General features: G+C 37.2%; 1 non-coding gene across 1 annotated transcript; it reads right to left on the reverse strand.

Annotated features, from left to right (window-relative positions):
• Positions 1–4,990: 4,990 nt before the first annotated feature.
• Positions 4,991–5,118, reverse strand: LOC114009501 (small nucleolar RNA SNORA3/SNORA45 family). Its single transcript, XR_003550907.1, has one exon. It is a non-coding gene; the product is annotated as a small nucleolar RNA SNORA3/SNORA45 family (small nucleolar RNA).
• Positions 5,119–15,875: the final 10,757 nt, after the last annotated feature.

A 15,875-nucleotide genomic window follows, 5' to 3' on the forward strand; every position in this document is an offset into this window, starting at 1 on the left:
AGTTAGCGTAATGGCTATGTCGCTGGACTCCCATGTAGTTGACCACAGTTCGCGTCCCAGACCCAGTGGCTTAAACTCACACCGGGCACATGTGTGTGCGTGCCCAAGTTCTGAGAGGAGAATGGAGAAGGGATTGTGGCGTGGCCATCCCCCCTGGGTGGTGATTTCTCGCTTTCTGTCTCTCTGTCTCTCTCTGTCTGTCTGGCAAGCACACGCGCCCTATAGCAAAACCCTCCACAAAAAAAGAAAAAGAAGGAAAGAAAGAAAGAAAGAAAGAAAGAAAGAAAGAAAGAAAGAAAAAAAGAAAGAAAGAAAGAAAGAAAGAAAGAAAGAAAGAAAGAAAGAAAGAAAGAAAGAGAAAGAAAGAAAGAAAGAAAGAAAGAAAGAAAGAAAAATAAATAACCATAAAAGGTTCCTTTTGTTAAATAAATAGGAAACTTTGAGTGTTAAAAAGAGTTTAAACTTCAAATGGCAAGTTTATCATTCTTCCTTAGAAAAAGAAATACAGAGGAAATGTGCTTTTGCTTCAGAGAGCTGTGACAGTAATGGACAAATAAGGTTTACATTGTTCTATTTTAATGGGTGTTTTATTGAGCTTTAGTGGATGTAGAAAATTCTGATTGTATTACCTTAATCTGATAAGAGATTTTAGAAAGGTGATGACTGTCACAGAACCTACTTCTCTCATTCAGAGTCTTCTCTGATAATTCATCTGGTTTGGATTCTCTCTAATTATATAACATTTTAGATTCTCTTCTCAATGTACTCATATTGCTTTTATGCCAATTGCTCAAATTCTTTAGGGCAGAGTAAGTTGGGCCTTTATTTTTCCTCTGCCATATCCCTGGTAATTGTTCAACGAGTACTACGAAGACTCTTTTAATTCCCTCAGTTTGCGGTAAGTCTTTATAACGGCAGTCATCATGCGGAAAGCAGAGATTAGTGCTGAGAATGACATTGTTTCATAAAAATGTCAGTGATTATTAATTCACAGAAGATTTGTGAGGCAAGTGGAAAGACCTGATAAGCCTCATTTCCTTGACCATATTCATTTTTGCCCTGGAATATAAATTTTGCTAATTACCATTTAAAAGTGCATTTGCCTTTCACCCAGTTACGATCGTGTTCATTTTAATTAGTTCAAGTTTGTGAGATGTAAAAATGTTTTTCTAGTCATTAAGATATTTCTAGAATAATACTGTCTAGGGTCCTGGATTTTCCTGAAAAGGCAGGGTTCTTCATCAGAGTGTCCACAGATTAAAGGGTACTTTTCAAGCACATGTTCTTAAGAAGTTCAAAAATATCTAACCCAAAGAAAATAACTTATTTTCAAGTCATGTATCACTATATATTCAGAAATTCCAAGACATAATTACATTAACCTACAATGCACCTAAATTGCTTCAGATAAACCTTCAGGAACACAGACTGCTATTTTAATACAGTGCTACATTAACCTCAAAGACTGTTCAACACCTTTTTTTCCCCCTACTACCAGATTTTCACGACTTTCTTTCAAATGCTTGAAATATCCTCTGAGGCTCCATTGTGCATTCAAAGGTCAAGGGACTGACATTTCAATATCAGCAACATAACTTCAGAAGCTAGTAGAAAGATAAATACAGTGAGTTTCCTGTCCGTTCTTGACAAGTAATATGGCTCATGCAGTCTGAGGCATCCCTAGTGAGAACAGCAAATGTTAGTATCTGTTTTGAGTAAGAGATCTTGACAAGTCATAGCCAGAATCAGATATTAGCATCTTTTATTTGTTTACTTATTTGTTTTATTTTACTTATTTCAAAGCACGTGCACTCACCCGAGACAGAGAGAGAGAAAGTATATGTAGGATCCTGCTGCCTTAACTATGATGCCAATTGGTTGCCCCTGGAGTGGGCATCTTAAATTCCCTTTTTCAAAAAAAAGAACTGAAACACTCCAGGTATATGCTTAGCTTCCCAAGATCCAACAGGCTAGGTGACCAGAGGGTGAGGATTGCAGTGTGGCTAGGCCATGTGGAAGATGCTCTATTCATCTCTCTCTCTGTCTCTCACACCCACGTGTGTGTGCATAGTCTCGTATTTTTTTAAATAATAATCAGCCTCAGATCTAGGCTCAGATCCTGAGAGCTATGCCATACCTTACATAAATGGAATCCTTGCAAAAAATGCGGATATCCTTGTAGAATTATTGCCACCACTTTACAATTTATGACCACAGATCCATGAAACTCAGTCTTTCAAGTTATAAAGCTTATACACTATTACCAATTTCTCTCTTTTCCTAAAAATCAGATGTGCCAATCTTTGTGTTGCAAGACCAAATTCAGACTAATTCTAGATATATCTTTTACCGTTACTGGGGATTATTTACAATCCTTTCTGGAAAATCAGTGTTGCATTGGTGAGATGCCCACATTTTCTTTCAAACTGTCCTCTGGATAACTTTAACCCAAAGATCACAGCAGGAAGAAGCAATAATTGCATTATACCTCATTTTGTTTTCCTATGGACTCAATAAGCTAATATTTCTACGTAGTAAGAAAGTTAGTCAATTTCCTTCCAATTCAGAATTGATTGACATTATCATCTGTGAAAAGGAGGCAGCTAGACAAAACATCACCATTCTTACAGCAGGATAAGGGCTGATAATTTATAAACACTGGATCAATAAGAAATACAAAGGCGATCTAGAAAGGAAAAGTGAAGAAGAAAGGGAAAACAGAAGAAAAGGCAAGAATAACATGATGTGAACTAGAAATTGGCTCTACAGTGACACTACTCTGCAGCTCTATGTGGAAGTTTTGCATCTCTTCAGCTAATACAAAATAAAATCCAGTCCTTACTAGACCTGCTATAAAGCTCAAACTTGACCAAACTACTTCAAATGCTCATTAATTCAACATTTTTTAAACTACTACTATGTGCTACACACTGTTCTAAATGTCTGTGGTGTATCAGTGGACAAATCAAAACCTCTATCCTCATGGTATTCATATTTTAGTGAATGGACAGTATCTAAATATCAGATAACATAGTAGCATGTATTAGGTTAACAACTGCTTATTTCTGGGTGTTCCATGTATCATATCTGATTTAGTCATCAAAATAACCTTAATGGGTAGAAATATTATTTGCCCTATTTTATAGGTAAAGAAACTGAGATTAGGAAAGAGCTAAATAACTTCCACAGGATTACTTATCTAATAAGAATCCAAGCAGAGCAGCCCAAACAGACCTTAAAGATCAGAGCATTTACTAGTGTAGTCAAGAATGCATTCCGGGGACCAGCAATTAACGTAATGGCTATGTCACTGGACTCCCATGTAGTCGACCACAGTTCGAGTCCTAGACTCAGTGACATAAACTCATGCCAGGCGTATGTGCATGTGTGCCCAAGATCCCAAGAGGAGAATAGAGGAGAAGGGATTGCGGCATGGCCATTCCCCCAGGGGGTGATTTCTCGCTTTCTGTCTCTCTGTCTTTCTGGTGAGCACATATGCCCTATGACCAAAAAAAAAAAAAAGACTGCATTCTGCTCACAGATGTCATGTGTTACATTGAAAAGTCAGAGGATCAGCAGATGACATAATGGTTATGTCACTGGACTCTCATGGCCTACCATGATTTGAGTCCTGGACCCTGCAGCTTGAAACTCAAGCCACATGTACGTGTGTGTGTGCTCAAAATCCTGGGAGGAGAATTGGAAGAAAAGGGATTGCATGTGGCCCATCCCCCTGGGGAGTAATTTCTCGTTTCCTATCTCTGTCTCTCCATAGAGTGTAGGTGCCCTGTAGCAAATATCTATCTTATCAGAACAGAAAATAAAGTCAGAGAGAAAAGGTTTGATTCTTGAAATACTAAATTCATTTTATATCATGAACTTTATTTTATGTAGAGCCATTAGAATAAAAAATGGCATTGTATCTGTTTTTACAGTAAACCCTCTATCTGTTACATTAATATACATTATGCCATCTGCATTATCCCCAATTTTCTATAAGGACAATATTTTCCTTACTTCTAAAACTTAATAAAACATTTCCAAAATCTCCAACAAAAATATATTCTACTGAATGAAAACGACTTAGTGGTCTCTCCCCTCTGAGTTCCCATTGGCTTCTCTTTGGGCTGGTTCTCACTTATCAACTTTCAGAGACATCGGAACCCATTGGCTTACAAATGGGGCTCCCAGCAGTGCAAGCAGGAGGCTGGAAGCTATGGATAGCATCATTCAGAAATCTCCAGACATGGGAACCAGCAGTTAGCGTAATGGCTATGTTGCTGGACTCCCACGTAGTCGACCACGGTTCGCGTCCTGGATCCGGTGGCTTAAAACTCACGCCGGGCGTGTGTGCATGTGTGCCCAAGATCCTGAGAGGAGAATGGAGGAGAAGGGATTGCAGCGTGACCATCCCCCCTGGGGGGTGATTTCTCGCTTTCTGTCTCTATGTCTCTCTCTGTCTGGCTGGCGAGAGCATGCACCCTATAGTGAAAACCTCTCCAAAAAAAATAAAAAGAGAAATCTCCAGACATGAATTCTGTGCTCCAGAATGCAGGACAGAATTTACATGGACAAGTGCTTTGTTGCCTCAGAAGTGCTAATGAGAACGCCACAGGGAAGTTGAGGGAAACCAAGCCATGGTTCTTCTTTTTTTACTTTTTTCACTGATAGTATTTTATTAAAAACAAATACTAGGGCCAGCATGGTGGCTAAGGACGCTGGACTCTCACATGGCCAACCGCAGTTCAAGTCCCAGACCTGGTAGCTTGCTTTCTCTCTCTCTCCCTTTCTCTCTGTCTTGCTCTTGCTCTGTCCCTCTCTGATCTAATTAAAAATGACTAAATAAATAAAGTTAAATTAAATAATTCTTTTCAAAAATACTATGCACTCCTATAAGTCTCCTAAAGAAATAGGAGACTTATATCACACACACACACACCCATTGTGGTATAAGAAAACCTAACAGTTGTATACAACATATCAGTCTATAGCGTGTCACTAACATGGTTACCAACTGTGCCAGGAGGTCCAATCAGTCAACAAAGTCAGCAGTTCTCTCGGAGGACTCTGACTTACTAAGACAACAGCTTTTTACCAAAGTATGACTCTAGCCTCAGTCCAAGAGTCTGTTTAACTTTCAGCCCCCAGGACTTGTTTAAAGTTCTTTCAAGCCCTGTGGGAAAATGAAAGAGCAAAGAAGACAATAAGACCCACTGTAAAGCCACAGCACACAAAAAGTTGTACTAAGCTCAAGGAAAACAATACACATTATCTCTGACTCTGAGGACTTTCACATTCTAAAGCAGCAATGAAACTCTTTTGAAATACCCAAGTTAGTCAATAAGCCACACCCCTAAGTAGAACTATATAACCACTGGAGAAATCTATAACTGTGGCATTCTTCTTTTCTTGAGGGAAATTTCCTTCCAGTAGGCACATGATCTGGTGGTTGGAAGAATAGCCTCTGGTACCAGACTGCCTAGGTTAGAGTTTAACCCTGCAATTTGCTTGTCCTTGACCTCAGCTGGACTCTGCTGTAGTTTCCTTATGTGCAAGATAGGAGTAATAACAGTATTTACCTCATAACATTATTGTGAGTGTCAAATGCAAAGTGGTTGTAACTGTTCTTGACTAATGATAAGTCCTACAGTAAGTGTTGCTTCTCTCTGGTGTTGACATTCTGTTATCTTTAAGACAGATCTGAAGAGTGAATGAATCATTTCCTTATACTAGTGGCAAATGCCAACTTAAGAGAAATGCTGAGGCAAAGTAAATAAAGCAAAAGAGTTTATCTGGGCTGGCCCCATAACATAGCAGTTAGTTGCTTCAAGAAGTAGCTGAATCCAAGGGGCTGACCAGGGTCTGAATCCTAGCTCTGTCAAGTTAGAAAACATGCTGGGTGTGTGCGTAGGTAGCCAGGATCCTGACAGGATGGAGAATTGGAGATAAAAGGATTGTGATGTGACTAAGTCCCATGGGGGAAAAGGGGTGCTTTTTTCTGTGTGTGTGTCTTCTGTGTCTCTCCCTCTCTTCCTCTCTCATGCAAGCACGTGAACTCCTGGTACTAAGAAAGACAAAGTTTATTTGGGCCAGGATAGAGCACCATCACTGAAAACATAATAATCAACTTACCCTGAACATTACACTCTGAGGTCTTCCAGATTACGTGATGATTTTAAAGGCAAACATTGTAAATAGAAGGAGGAAGTAAAAAGGTGCCTTGCACAGCAGTGGTTGTCTGACTTCCATAAGAAAACAGGATGACCTCATGATCACGTATGGTCACTCCTAGTCACTTGGCTGAAAGTATCGAGATGGTGAGTCTTACACTGTAAGATTGTAAGACTGTACTTACTGGAACTGAGAGATTTTGAGGCTTTTAACTAATAGGCATGACTGATAGAAGGTAAAGGAGGAATGTACTTGACAACAAGGATGTTCATAAAACAGTCCAATGAGTCTAGGTAGCATCTTGAGCTATTTCAGGAGCACATTTCTAAGAAAGCTGTAAGATGTACCTCATTATATTTCCTTATAGCACTGACTCTGGTAGATTGAAATTGCCTGTTTTTAGAAAAAAATAAATTGGGATCTATCATCTTCAGTTCGTTGATGTGGCATTTTAGCATGAATGACTACATTTTGGTCTCATCTGTTGGGACCTAGAACATAGTCCAAAACAAGGACCTCCTATATTTTTTATTTAACACAATAACAATTTTCATTTGTATTAAAAGTTAAATGTGAAAACTGGACTGTTCTGTCTCATTTCATTTTCACACAACCTTATGAAGTAGATACAAGGTTAAACTTCATTTGAATATGAAGGCATAGAGAGATTTGAGTAACCTCTAAAACTCTAACTAGATCTGTTTCTTCTGGAAACTATTTTCTATTATGATCTTTCTTCCTCCACTCATTCATGAAAGCATATTGAGTAGAATGTTCTAGAATTTGAAATGGGACATGAACAAAAGGAAAATTGGCCAGTGGGTATGGGACGGGATTAAACAGGTCTCTAAGTTTTATAATAGTGACTGAGGTGCAGGAATTAGCAGCAGAGCTGTACTGTCTTTGAAGTTTCTTTAAGAATCTCACTGGAAGTCCACTCAGACTATGTTTTCCATTTCTAAATTCCCCTTTACTAGTATTTATAATAAGAGAAGGGAAATCTAATTGAAAGTGCAGAGGTTCAGAGACCAGAATTAGTAGGAGCTTAGTCAGGTTTTGATCAGAAAAGTATAAAGGCTGATGGAGCTATTGGAAATCTGCTCAGATATGCACTAGGGAGAAAAAGGACCTATGTCTTGAGACAGACACTCAGGGCTACATTAGAGCAGCAGGTAAGTCTTTAAAATTGATGACTTAATTCTCCATGGTTGGCCCAACAAACTCTTAAAAGATCTGAAGTTAGGGGGACCAGCAGTTAGCGTAATGGCTATGTCGCTGGACTCTAATGTAGTCAACCACGGTTCGCGTCCCAGACCTGGTGGCTTAAAACTCATGCCAGGCGCGTGTGCGTGCGTGCCCAAGATCCCGAGAGGAGAAGGGAGGAGAAGGGATTGCAGCATGGCCATCCCCCCTGGGTGGTGATTTCTTGCTTTCTGTCTCTCTATCTCTCTCTGTCTGGCGAGCACACACGCCCTATAGCAAAAAATCTCTCAAAAAAACAAAAATCAAAAAGATCTAGCAAAAATCTCTCAAAAAAACACCAAAAAACGAAAAGATCTCAAGTGAGAAAAGAGTTAGTATTGCTCCAAGGGACTTCAAGATAATGCAAACATTTTTCTCTTTTTTTTTGGGGGGGGTTGGAAAGAGATAGACTGCCAAAAATATTTTATTAAAATTATCTATGTATCATGCTATGAAAACATCTACAAGAATGCACAGATGGGCTTCAATTTGGAGAATTACATTGTTGCATATTAAATTGTTTGATTTTAACAGGTAATAATGAATAAAACTGCTGGTGGGTGCCCTCTTGAGTCATAATGGAATCGTAGGAGTATGGCTGACTTTGACTCTCATTTCTCTTCACTATTGAAACTACGCTCTCAGCAAGATGTATCTAAACTGATAACACAACAATGAATCATTCTATATGTAATGAAGGAGATCAAGGATATTTTGTTAGAAGGGAAGCAAGAACTGATGAGAACTAAATAAAAAATGTGGTTTTGAAATCATTGGAGTTTATAGAAAGAGATCAGATCTAGGCATCATGGTCCGCCAAGTAAAGAGGACTTTTCTGCAATAAAACATCATTTATTGAAAACTACCATCTCCATTCTCAACCTTAAGGCTCAGAACCCCCTAACTACAGATCACAGAAAAGGCAGGGATTAGCAAGAGGTTTAATACTACCTGCCTTGCCAGCTGTCTCAGTGCTGTCTGCTGATCTGTGCTGTTTCCTGAGTTATAGCTTCTCCTTATGATCCCAAAGACATTGTTGTCTGAATGGTGGGGAGGATGTCTGTGTGCTTTGCTTCCTGTGACTTTATTTACTTGGTAAACTGCATCATCTTAGTTGAGTTGGTTTGAAGTTGAATTTGGGTTCTATGTTCCTTCCTGTCCCCAAGTGAAACCACTGTGTGGTCTAAATTCTTTCACCCCTTTCCTCTGCCCACACTTTTAACAATGTAATTTTGCAGCTCTTCTTTTCAAGCAGTGGAGTCTATTTCTCCATGCTTTGGCTTATCTTAACTAACTTTTGACCTGTTTTTATCAACAGCACATGGAAGAAATAAAAATGGAGTGTACCAGCTCCAATTCGAATTCATGAGGTGATGGACATTGACCTTTGCCTTAATCATGAGAACAAGAACAGACTGCTGTGCTGGAAGATGGGAGACCACTGGAGCAGAGCCAGGTAAGCTCAGTTTTCCCATGGAGGTCCCAGAGAGAATCTAACACAAAGCAACTAGGTCAGCTACCTGATCCGAAGACGGTATGATTGACCACCAATGTCTAGCAGAAACACTCCACCAAGCCAATAACTTGGTGGACCGGTGGGGTTGGGGGAGAGTTGTTTTAAGCCACTAAGCTTTGAGGTGGTTTGTAACATGGTGATGTCTAATAAATAGATACAACCACCATGGTTTATTCTCAGTTCTGAGTCTTGGCATGCATCTTGATATAACTCTACCTGAATGTGAGCCGAGATATTCAGGTAGGGTTATATCAAGATGACACTGAGTACTTTTAATAACATAATTATTGAATAAATGACATAATTGAACTAATAGCAGTGAATATTTGGGTTATTCGCCACACTGAAATCAGATCTAAGTTTCTTTTTCTTTTTAATCAGCATCCTCCTTTCTGGATTGTGTCTCTCCTGTTATTCTAAATTTTGATGTTCTTTCTGTTTCTGTTTCACTTTTATTTAAGCAGAAATGGGTAATAAACTTGAGAGATTAATAAACTTTCAAAATTCCTTTGTTAGAGAATTTGGAAAGTGGAAAGAACCACATGGGGAGAAAGGCACATAATCCCCAAGCAAATGAGAATCTTATGATTCTTATGATCTTAAGCCTTATTCTTATGACTTTGATGATGAAATCGTGAATCACAAAAGTTATTAAAGATATTATAGTATAACAAAAAAGTCTTACACTTCTATATGGTTCCAAATATTGATAGTTGTTACCTATTCTTCATTTTGTGCATTATCATATCTTTTTGATTTCTTTAACTTTTACTCAGAAATCCAGGCATTAAAGGTAACTATAAAATGTTTTTATCGGGTGACTTAGTCCTTCTGCTTAGTAAAATTCAGGATAGAGCTATATTTTCTCTTGTCTTCCAGCACTTTGAGATCTTCAGCCACAGGAATCACATTTTTTCTGATCAGCTTAAATTTACAAAATGGGCATCTTTAAGAGTAAAGTCTTCAGGAGAGAGCACTTTACAGAGGTCAGAAATTTAGGATTGCAAAGATACTACATTTGAAAAAAATATTTTTCTTTCGGGATAATATTCATCACATTTGAATTACTTGATATTAGCTTTATACAGCAAAGCAGCAAGTATTTTTGGTTTACTTGGTCTTTCTGTACACCTAAAGCACTGAATACAATGTTAATATCAGCCAGCCATTGTGTTCTAGGGACATCTTATAGATGTTGTGCTTTTGGCATGGTTGAGGACCGACTGTTTCTCCTTTCTATACAGTAGGTTAATTTATCATCGGAATGTGTAGTTCTGGAAGCGCAGAATAAAAAAGCAGTAGCCTATGGTATGCTTTTTATTACCACATTATCTAATAGTCATTTAAGGTTCAGTGCTTGATTGCATTTCTTGTCTCATGTAGTGTGAGAACATTTCTCATCATGGCCTGGCTGGTGATTCACAGATGTTATGAAAACCTTATTCTTGTCTCATTTTTTCTACCTCATCAACTATATCATTTTAATTATTGTATCTCATAAAGTCTAACATTTCAATATCAAATATTCCATTCTTAAATTAAGTTTTCAAAAATAGAGAGGGAGGTTTGGTCATCACACATCTATTTGAACACTTAAAATGATTCCATTTCATTATTTTCAGTTATGTGGGGACCCATATTTGCATCTTTACTATCCAATGATACAACTATGCTTTCATTCATTCATGTATTCAACACGCATTCAATGAGCTCTTTTAATGTTCAAGACCCCAGAGAGAGGTTTTGAGAGAAAGAAAGATAAACTTGATTCTTTCTTTAACAGAACATGTATCTCCTTGCCCAGAAAAGTCTAATTTTGAAAAATTCCTAATTAAAAAAAGGTGACACTCTAATGTAAAGGAAAAAGACTTGAATAAAATTCCTTAGATTCAGAGTAGACATAGGAAAGGAAAGCTGTATGAAGGAGATTCACGATTATTTGTCTAAGTGCCATATCTACAGTTTATGTACTTTACTGTAAATTTATTATGTTTACAATTAAAAAGATCAACAAAGTGGAAGTATATTGGTAATGCTGCAAAGAAAAAAGACATGGAAGATACCAAAAAATAAATTCTTTTAGGAAGTTAAGAACAGTTAATTTTTAATAAGACAATTAAATTAGTACCTTATTTCAGTATAAATTAGGAGAGTAGAAGATATTCAAGTATGATTTTTATTCTGCCCAGAAAAGAAAAATCTGGCCTGGGTGTAGGTGTTGTCAATTAGGTTCTCTTGTACTGTACTCTAAATGCAGTTTTTTTTTTAATCATTCAAGCTAACAAATATTGTTTGACTGATTAAAATATGTCAATTGTTATACGTGAGAATAAGTACTTTGATATCCTATGCAATTAAATATTTATCTAAATTTAGGGTTTTATAACATCAGTGAAAATTTCATCTACATAATCCTGATATATTCAGATATTTTTTCTATAGGGTATATGGCTTCACTGGAAAGACAGGGAGAGAAAGACAGAGATGCAAAAAAGAGAAATTACTCCCCCAGTGGGAATGGCTATGCCATAATTTCTTCTCCTCCATTCTTCTCTCAGGATTTTGGGCATGCACACGCATGTGCCCAGTGTGATTCCAAGCCACCAGGTCCATGACTCGAACTGCAAAGTCGACCATAGGGGATCCAGCCACTTAGGCCCCCATTCCACCTGCTGACCCTCAAGCTTATTTTTTAAAATCTTGATTCTGCATCAATCATTTATTCTTTCTATAAAGCTAGTTTTATTGCTATTTATTAACTCATTCAGTAAATATTTACTGAGTGTTTACTATGTGTTAGACACTATTTTAAGAGCTGAACATACAGCAGTAAACAAGAGACTAAGTTTCCTACTCTCATAGAATAAAAATTATAGGAGAGGAGACAGATAATAAAAAGTATATGCAGATATTGGATTATCAGAAAAGCCATGATGCATTTAATTATTGTATCTCATAAAGTCTAACATTTCAATATCAAATATTCCATTCTTAAATTAAGTTTTCAAAAATAGAGAGGGAGGTTTGGTCATCACACATCTATTTGAACACTTAAAATGATTCCATTTCATTATTTTCAGTTATGTGGGGACCCATATTTGCATCTTTACTATCCAATGATACAACTATGCTTTCATTCATTCATGTATTCAACACGCATTCAATGAGCTCTTTTAATGTTCAAGACCCCAGAGAGAGGTTTTGAGAGAAAGAAAGATAAACTTGATTCTTTCTTTAACAGAACATGTATCTCCTTGCCCAGAAAAGTCTAATTTTGAAAAATTCCTAATTAAAAAAAGGTGACACTCTAATGTAAAGGAAAAAGACTTGAATAAAATTCCTTAGATTCAGAGTAGACATAGGAAAGGAAAGCTGTATGAAGGAGATTCACGATTATTTGTCTAAGTGCCATATCTACAGTTTATGTACTTTACTGTAAATTTATTATGTTTACAATTAAAAAGATCAACAAAGTGGAAGTATATTGGTAATGCTGCAAAGAAAAAAGACATGGAAGATACCAAAAAATAAATTCTTTTAGGAAGTTAAGAACAGTTAATTTTTAATAAGACAATTAAATTAGTACCTTATTTCAGTATAAATTAGGAGAGTAGAAGATATTCAAGTATGATTTTTATTCTGCCCAGAAAAGAAAAATCTGGCCTGGGTGTAGGTGCTGTCAATTAGGTTCTCTTGTACTGTACTCTAAATGCAGGTTTTTTTTTAATCATTCAAGCTAACAAATATTGTTTGACTGATTAAAATATGTCAATTGTTATACGTGAGAATAAGTACTTTGATATCCTATGCAATTAAATATTTATCTAAATTTAGGGTTTTATAACATCAGTGAAAATTTCATCTACATAATCCTGATATATTCAGATATTTTTTCTATAGGGTATATGGCTTCACTGGAAAGACAGGGAGAGAAAGACAGAGATGCAAAAAAGAGAAATTACTCCCCCAGTGGGAATGGCTATGCCATAATTTCTTCTCCTCCATTCTTCTCTCAGGATTTTGGGCATGCACACGCATGTGCCCAGTGTGATTCCAAGCCACCAGGTCCATGACTCGAACTGCAAAGTCGACCATAGGGGATCCAGCCACTTAGGCCCCCATTCCACCTGCTGACCCTCAAGCTTATTTTTTAAAATCTTGATTCTGCATCAATCATTTATTCTTTCTATAAAGCTAGTTTTATTGCTATTTATTAACTCATTCAGTAAATATTTACTGAGTGTTTACTATGTGTTAGACACTATTTTAAGAGCTGAACATACAGCAGTAAACAAGAGACTAAGTTTCCTACTCTCATAGAATAAAAATTATAGGAGAGGAGACAGATAATAAAAAGTATATGCAGATATTGGATTATCAGAAAAGCCATGATGCATTTTTGCATAGAAAAACACATCGTGACTTTTCTGGTGATGCATAGTATGTTAGATGGTGATAACTGTGGAGACAAATAAAGTAGAATAGAGGAAATGGGAAGTGTACAGATCTCTAGGCCCTGAGACCAGCCTTGGTTTGGGGGAGAAAGGGCAATCAGGCCAGTTGATATATCAGACTAGAAGAAAGAGTTAGCACATGAATACAGAGATAGAGAGAAAAACCATATCCTGTGGGGCCTTATGGACTGTAGGAAAACTGCTTTTTACTCTACATAAGGCAAGAAGCCATTGGAGAGTTTGAGTCAAGTTGTGACATAACCTAACCTAAATTTAATACTCCACTCTGGTTGCTGTGTTAAGAATAGACTGAAGTCATGAAAGAGCAGAAGTAATCAGATATGTTTATGATATACACTCTAGACAAGAGTTCATGCTGGTTGGGACCAGGTGGTAGCAGTGGAAGAGGTGAGAAGGGGTCAGATTCTGAATATAGTTTGAATGCAACATCGTATAACTTGCTAACTAACTGGATATGAGGTGTGAGAGAAATAGAGACCTCAGATGACTCCTCCATAGTTTGGGCCTGAACCACCAGCAGGATGGTGTTGCTGTTATTGATACACAGAAAGCTTCAGAAAGCGTATCAGCATGGCACTCATGAAGTGAGTAATAGATACGTTTTATTTGAGATGTCTAAGTGGAGATGTTATGTAGATAGTTGAATACATGAGTCTGGAGTTTAGGGGAGAGAAATCCTGCTTAGAAAAAGAAAATGGATAGTTATCAGCCTTTAAAACCAAGAGACTGAATGGCAGCCCATATACGCAAGTATAGATTAAAAGAAGAGATGCTATCTAAGGACAAAGCTCTGGAGGACACCCAGTGTTGACAGGTCAGAGTGGAAAAATAATTAGTAAAATGATGAAAAGGAGAGACAGTGTAGTTGGAGGGTTTGAGTCATGGTCTCCTGTAATTGAACCATGCAGCTTGCTATACATTAAATTTATTTTAAATGGAGTATTTCATTAGATTTATTTAAAATACAGATAATATACAATGAAAATTCATAACCTTTACCCTTGTTTTATATATTGCAACACTGCAGCTAAAATAGAAACCTCTGCATGCTTTTCTAATTCCACTCCTCTCCATTGTCCCTCCCCCCAGAGGTCATCATTCTTACTGTTTATGTCTACCAATATAACATTGCTTTCCAGAGTTTTAAATTTTATTTACAATCCACGTGTGCCTTCCACACCTTTTGGACTTTATTTGCTTTGTGATGTATTTTTTAAATATCGTGATATAGTTTAAAGTCATTTTTACTGGCCTATAATAATAGTACACATTTCTGGATGCAATGTGATTTTTCAGTGCAAAAGCATAATGTGTAATGTTTAAATCAAGATAATTGTGCTGGCCATCTTCTTAACCATTTGTCGTTATCTGGTGATGGGAACATTCAACATCCTCTTTTATAGCCACTGAAATATTCAATAAAGTCTTGTTAAATATAGGGTTGTTGGAAAAGTCGTGACGTACTTTTCTGTTTTTCTATGTAAAAAAAATTTCTCCAGACAGTCCAATATATCCAACCTGACATACTTTGTAACATTAGAAATTTTTCCTCTGAAGTTTTAGATCATCTTTTAAATGCTGTCTCACATTTCACTAGAACACTATACTGTGACACGTATTTCTGGACTTTGCATGCTTGACAATGAGGCTACCTCCAAGTATTGTTGTTTTCAGCAATGATGGTGAAAACATTCATGTTCTGTCTTTTTCAGGCCAATGTGTGTGCTTTTCTCTAGCATCTAAATCCAGAAGTGGAATTGCTTGTCATAAGATAGATGTAGCTTTCATTGCATCAACTAGCACCAAATTGCTATTCAAAGCAACTGTTGGTTTACTCTACTACCAGCAACGTTTGAGAGTTCTCTTGGTGGACTCCTTGGCAATCCATAAAACTGATGGAACCCAAATGACATCTCATTGTTGTTTTATTAGACTTTTTGGTTTTCTTCTTCTATAAATGACCTGATCATACCTTTGCCCATTTTGCAATTTTGCTTGTTAATGTTCTATTAATAAAAGATGCATATTTAATCCTGTGATTTTTTTTCTTATGAGAGGAAAATTGGCCAGACCAGTAGATGGAGTAATGGTTATATTGCAGAAAGTCAGCACTATTCGAGTCTGGGGCCCACCAGCTTAAAACGCATATTAGGTGCGTGTGCGCACCTGTTCCAAGATCCCAAGAGAACGGAGGAGAAGGGATTGTGGCATGGTCATGATCCCTGGCTTTCTGTCTCTCTGTCTCTTTCTGTCTCTCCAGTGAGCACATATACCTATCGCAAAAATCTCTATAAAAAATAATACATTGGTAGTATTCACCAACTTCTTCACAAGGCAACAGTGAACAGGAACTCGAGCTAGAACACAGTTTTCGGTTTGCCACAGTCCTACCCACTCCTTATTGCACTGCAACTAGCCTTCGTCCCTCACTTACTTTATCTACCTGAACCTAGAGGCATTTGAATTAGAGG

The sequence above is a fragment of the Tupaia chinensis genome, unplaced genomic scaffold (genome assembly GCF_000334495.1).
Source record: "Tupaia chinensis unplaced genomic scaffold, TupChi_1.0 Scaffold000544_1, whole genome shotgun sequence".
NCBI classification, from domain to species: Eukaryota; Metazoa; Chordata; class Mammalia; order Scandentia; family Tupaiidae; genus Tupaia; species Tupaia belangeri.